At 27.3% G+C, this 6,932-nt stretch overlaps 1 long non-coding RNA gene across 2 annotated transcripts; it reads right to left on the bottom strand.

Annotated features, from left to right (window-relative positions):
- Positions 1 to 4,494: 4,494 nt before the first annotated feature.
- LOC130813803 (uncharacterized) lies at positions 4,495 to 5,890 on the bottom strand. Of its 2 annotated transcripts, XR_009042233.1 has the most exons (3): positions 5,523 to 5,877; positions 5,004 to 5,077; positions 4,495 to 4,713 (listed from the first exon to the last, which is right to left on the bottom strand). It is a non-coding gene; the product is annotated as an uncharacterized LOC130813803 (long non-coding RNA). The 2 variants fall into 2 exon arrangements; XR_009042234.1 differs by having other exon boundaries at positions 4,495 to 5,077; positions 5,523 to 5,890.
- Between the last annotated feature and the right edge of the window lie 1,042 nt (positions 5,891 to 6,932).

Below are 6,932 nucleotides of genomic sequence, written 5' to 3' on the forward strand. Positions count from 1 at the left end.
TTTGAAATGAGTGGCAAAATTGTAATTTTTAAAAAATCAGGGGCAAATTCGTAATTTCATTTGGAGGGGTGGCGAAAAAATGAAAAGGGTGGCGAAGTTTAGCAACACCCTTTCATGAATTGATATACAAGCCAATCATATCGTATCATATAATATTATCTCAATTATTTACAAATTATAACATAGTAGTAAATACTTGGAATTAGCTGTTAGAAATAATTTTGTCAAGCAAGTGACAATATTCTAATAAAGTTAGTACTTAAATTTCTGTTAATTATATTTTGATTGGTAAAATCTGGTGTAAGCAATAAATTAGTCGCCCTAATAAACAATCCCACTGCCCTTTGAAGAAACGACAATACCACATTCCCACTCCTAAATCTTTTGTAACAAACAATTTGTTATTCACTCTTATAAGCAATTACTTTTTCACTTTTACTAGTAAGTTAATTGTTACTCTAGGTTATTTTTAAATAAATCTATATTTATTAGAGAAAAAATAAATTAAAAGTCAAAATCAATAAAAAAAAACTAATATGAATCAATTTTTATTTTAGTTTAAAAGTTACTTTTTTAGCTGGCTTAAAAGGTAATAAACATATTTTTTGAGTTTTTTTTTATTATTTGACCAATCAAAAAGCCAAAAGCCAATTAAAAAGTCATTTTATAAACAACTTGATTATCATTTGCCATGACACCTGAAGTTATTAGCAAGTTTTTTCAAAAATAAACTTAAAATTAAAATTTTAAAAATAAAAGACAGATGCACTCCAATTTCAAAAAACTCTCTTTCTCATGTAAATAATTTTACTGTCAAATTGAAGAATAAAGTAATTCATTGAAAGCTGATAAATAAAAATTTTAAAAAATAAAAATAAACGCCGGCGTTTATTTTTATTTTTTAAAATTTTTATTTATCAGATTACTAAAAAAAAACTTTCTTATATTTAAAATCTTACTGCCAAACAAAAATGAGAGAAGAATAGTCTTGAACAATCTTAACCCATTATTAAGGGACAAAAACATTGAAACGGTTTTTTTCATATATGCATGCCATCGGAGTTGCTAATAAAATATGTTAAAGCTATTTTAGTAATTTAGGATATTTTCCGACTAAGGCATAATTAAATTCACTTAAAAAATAGTAAGCGTTAAACTTAAGTTTTAATTAATAAAATATATTTATTAGTAAAATTAATAAATAATGCTCAATTATAATTTATGACTAAAAATCTATTGCAACATAAAAATGAATTTTAACTAGTTTCAATCAGTAAGAATCAAACAAATCAATAAAAATCAGTTAATTAAAAGAACCAAATTAATTTTTTACTGTTGTTCCTTCATATAATAATATTCCTTCTCTCTAATCTTTTATATTCTCTAAACTAATACTTCCTTTGTTCTAATTTACTTGCAATGTTGACTTTTTCAAGCAATCTAATGCATTAATTTAATCTTTAATATCTTTAATTATATATAATCACTGAATGTGATAATGATGATGATCTTTAATTTTATATAATAAAAAATCATAAAAATTTGATATTAATTATATTTATAATGAGATGATTCAAACAAGATTTCACTTGACTATATTTCAATTTATAAATTAAAAAATAATCACAAATTAAAAATGATAAATAAATAGTGTAATTTCTTTAAATGTTGCAATTAATATGAATGGAGGATGTAATATCTGCACTACTTTAGTATATGGTACTGCTCATTATAACTATTCAAGGAATTTTTCCTAGTGAAATAAATTAATTCCGTCCCAAAATTAATCAGCAAGTAAACTAATTTTGATTAATTTGGCATTAGATTTAAGCGTAGACTAATAAGAAAGAGAAAAAAAGAATCAAATAAACTTCTTTAAAAATAATTCTCTAAATAAGCTACATGAAATTTTAATTTTCAAATAAGTGTCTTTGTGTGTGAACCTAAGGTCAAGGTTTGTTCGTTGTTACTAACACCGAACAAGAGAATTTCTTTTTACTTCGCTAATATTAACAGTGAACAAAAAGAAAACACTGTAAAAAAGCATAAAAGTACAAAAAAATAAATTAAATGTTGTTCACTGTTGATAAAAGTGAACTAACAGCAAACAAAGTAAGTTTTATTTTTTTTGTTGATGTTACTAATAGCGAAAAAAACCATAAACTTTGAATTGATACGAAAGCGCTTATTTTTGGAATTAAAATTTCTAAAAACATATTTTAAAAATTTTCTTTAAAAAATTTTTGTTATTCAATTTTTCTAAGGCATACTGCTTTAAAAACAAAAATTTGAAAAAAATAAGATGTTTTAACAACTTAATTTCGAAAATAAGCTTCGTGAAAACTTTATTCCCAAAATAAGCGTCCGTGCATCCCAACCTAGGCTTACTGAAATTCGCTGTTACTAACAGCGACTTAAAAAAAATAAAAAAAATAAAAAAAAAATAGTAAAGCCTCAAGTCGCTGATACTAACAGCGACTTTAAGGTTAACTGGTCAATCTTTAATCTCGTAGGTTGGAATGAGGAAGTAACTGAGAACTGTAAACTTATAACGCATTAAGTCACTGTTAGTAAAAAAAAAAAAAAAGAAATTTTTTTTTAAGTCGCTGTTAGTAACAGCGACATTCACCAAGCCTAGGTTGGGATGTACGGACGCTTATTTTGAAAATAAAGTTTTCACGAAGCTTATTTTTAGAATTAAGTTGTTAAAACATTTTATTTTATTCAAATTTTCTTTAAAACCAACCCATTTTCAAAGCCCACTTAGATCCCAAGAAAGTTGGAAAATTGTAGAAAATGAGTTTTTTTTTAATTCCCAAAAGAAGTCTAAAAGCCCACGTATTTGATAACTTAAAATCCAGCTGATGTTGGACGAGACGTCCTTACAATAAGCCCATCAATTTGGGCCGGTCCAACTCGCGCGTGTATCAACCTCACATGCTTTCTCTCGTTTTTTTCATTTTCTGGGCATTTTTCAATTTTAATCTTAAAGGTATCAAATTTTGACCTTAAAGAGTATCAATTTCAACTAAAAGTAAATTTTAAACAGATCAATTCAAATAAAAAATTTCAATTTGGACCTACTTGTGATCAATTTTGACGTTAAACTGATCAATTTCTACTTAAATATGGTTCTGTTTCACAGTTTGAGAACGAAGTTAATAAAATAGTATTATGTTAATAAAATAGTATTATTTTATCATTATATAGATGAATTTCATACAACAAATAAATGGTCAATAACACTATCAATAATAGTGTTAAAACATTGTACAATACAAGTACTTTTATTCAATGCAACATAATGGTTCTGATGAAACATAAGAGTACTTGTACTCTTTAATCATCGATCAATAATAGTGATACTACTCTTTCCTCAACATATTTATATATATTTGTAAAAAGTTTAAATTGAATATGTTAATAGTTAAATTATGACACATAAATTGACAATTCTTGTTTTATAATCTAACTCAATTTTGAACTTATAAGCTTCAATTATCATTTTCAAAATAAGTATTTCAAAGTCTAAAGATATTGTATATGTTTTAGTTCAAACTGAATATGTTAATAGTTAAATTATAACATATAATTTGACAATGATGTTTTATAATCTAACTCAATTTTGAACTTTTAATCTTCAATTATCGTTTTAAAAATAAGTATTCAAATTGTATAGATATATTGTATAGCATTTAGTTCAAATTTAATATGTTAATAGTTTTAACACCATTATTTTTAGTTTTATTAACCATTTATTTGTTGTTTGAAATTCATTCATAAAATGATAGAATAATACCATTTTATATAACTTCGTTCTAAAATTGTGAAAAAGAAACATATTTAGATAGAAATTGATCAGTTTAACGTCAAAATTGATCACTTATAGGTTCAAATTGAAATTTTTTACTTTAATTGATATGTTTAAGTATTACTTTACGTTGATAAATGCCCAGAAAATGGAAAAAACAAGGAAAAATGTGTGATGTTGTTACACGCGCGAATTAGACCGGCCTACTCTTGGTCTCAATTTTGAGATGGTCTCGACCAAGTTTTGGTGCTTAAAATCATCATATCCTTACGGTCAAGTGTGCTTTGTCCTTGTGCCCATATGTTATTTTTTCAACAACGACACCCAATCTAAATCACAAATTCTCAAATGATACAATTTTATAATGAAATTATTTATATTTGATTGATCTATGTACATTTTTTTATCTTAAAGTGATTACTTATAACTTAAAGTGATCACTCACATTTTAAATTAATAACTTTTTATAGTCTTAGAATCATCATTTATAATTTTAAACTAATCGGTTACAATCGTGAAATGATCAACTAGAGAATAAGTTAATTATATGGGCTTGTCCCGACTTACTGTTAACTGAGTAAATACGGTCATTACGGGGTTCATTTCTCTAAGAAACTTAAATCACACCTCCAAAACTTGAGCGAAGGGGATCACCAACTTTTTAACGTAACTAACTCAACTAATTCTCAAACCAAACGTCTAATCAAAACACAAGGTAAACATACAGATCACTTTAAGTTCAATATAAACAACACAACCAAGTCTAATATGCATTTATCCAAAAACCTAATACAAAACTACAAAATTCTCCCCATGCTCAGCTCAATATGACATCCTTGGTACTCTAATCAACACCGCTAACCTATTGTTCTCGGCCGATTCCGATCTGTAATCAAACTAAACTTTGGAAACAATAGAGTGTCAGATTAAACTGAATGAGAAGTAACAATCCAAAACAATAAAACAAAGATTTAAAAGCAACATCATTTTCCTAAAACTATGTGCGCATAGGCAGTCTAGTTGAAAGGAACATCCATAGCTCTAAGACTATGTCACTTTCGGGTGAGGCTAGTCAATATTTGAATGACAATTCACCTCAAAATAGGAAGTAAGGGACTGCTTTACGAAAATATTTTTTAGTTTTTTGAAATTGTAGTCTGTCTATACGATTTAAGGGACTGCTACTACTCACCGCAAAACACGCCTTAGAGAGTCGAAACCAGATCACAGCTATCAACTAGAAGGGTTTTTCGACGATGTCACTTCCTATAGCATAACAAACACGACATCACCAAAAAATAAAAGGTGTTCGATGCTACTATACTAACATATAACTTATTACATCTCCTCCTAAGACGTAACTTACCAAGTTTCTATTCTAGCCACGCAATATCCATCTCATAACTTATTCAAGAACATCAATTATTAACCCATACTTTTATTAATACAAACGATTTTCAACAAACCTAAATCTCAATCAAGAACTTTATTTTAATTCTAACTATCCTAGTGTTTGCCTCCCAACTCAGACCAAGTATGTACAGCTAAACTTCAATTAATTATTTAATCCTATATACCACTTAAGGAAGGAGATTATATATATATATATATATATATATATATATATATATATATATATATATATATATATATATATATATATATATATAAAAGAATTAAGCATCATAAAAACAAAACAAGGCAATTATACCTCCTTGTGTCGGCAAGCAAGAGTTAAGAAATGTTATTGATTTTACTCCCTTTCTTCACAAAGCCGAATGAGGCAACATGATTGTTTACCGTCCAGCTCAAAATTTTTGAATGAATTCAAGAAGAATTGCAATTGTTGGTTCTTTCTTGTTATGTAAGATTATGAAGGGGAAGTTACTTCTGGCATGACAATCAACAAGAAGGAGGAAACGCAGTCTTCGAATCTGATGAACACTCAAACCCTAGATGCACAATTGTTTGGGTTTTCTTGTGCAAAGCGAGATAAGGGTTTACTGGGTAATTAAAATGAGTGAGAGGAGGGAGAAGAAATATTAGGGTATTTGGGGTTACTGGTTTCGAAGGGGTTTGGGTATTTAAATATATATATATATATATATATATATATATATATATATATATATATATATATATATATATATATATATATATATATATATATATATATTATTATTATTATAAAACTTACTTAACTTATTTGATTCATGTCAGGTTTCCTACTTGATTTAAAGTCCAATATAATTTTATTTATTTTAAATTTTCGAATGTTACAGTTTTATGGTGGGATGGCCTTATACAAGATTAATTATATCTAAATGAACTTTTAAGAGCAAATGGTGTATGAGATTACTTAAATATAAAATATAAGTGTTTAAATTTAAGGTGAATGTTTTACTTGCACAAGTTTTGCAAGATCCAATATTAATAGATATCCAAAAACCCAGCTCAGTGGGGAGCTTGGCTAATGGTTAAATACTCATTTTATTATTTAGAAAGTATATATTTTTTTTGTAATTTGTTAAAAATACTCTCATATATTGTCCATCACTTAAAATATTTTAAATTATAATTTAACTCTTTATATCCTATGTAATGGGATACTTAACCTTGAATATGCTGAACTATTGCCTTTTAACTCAAAATACCCAAAAACAACCGGTTAAATATAATATGCATAGTGTTTAAGGATAAGTATCCGAATACTTGGGGTATAAAGAGTTAAATAATGGCGCATGGTTATTAAAATCAGAATTCTAATATACGATTCTAAGATTTTACGATCCAAAATCAAGCGGGCGATTTGAATCGTAGGTAGAATCGTAAGTTTGTAGAATCTTACGATTCTAATTACGATAAAATTTGTAGAGGTAGAATCAGAAATTTGAAATGGATAAGACTAATTATTAAAAAAAAAACATAGAACAAGAGAAAATTCAACTTATTTCCAAATGTAAGCGCCTCCAGCCCCAGAGTTCATGTTCGGTGCTGTTCGTAGTTACTAACTGCGAACAGAGGCAAAATGGTCAAAAAAAGTCAACCAAGCTGTTCCCACTTACTAAGTGCGAACAGAGGAGCCTGGTCAAATAGGGTCAACCCCCTGTTTGCAGTTAGA

This window comes from Amaranthus tricolor, chromosome 5 (genome assembly GCF_026212465.1).
Source record: "Amaranthus tricolor cultivar Red isolate AtriRed21 chromosome 5, ASM2621246v1, whole genome shotgun sequence".
Classification (NCBI taxonomy): Eukaryota; Viridiplantae; Streptophyta; class Magnoliopsida; order Caryophyllales; family Amaranthaceae; genus Amaranthus; species Amaranthus tricolor.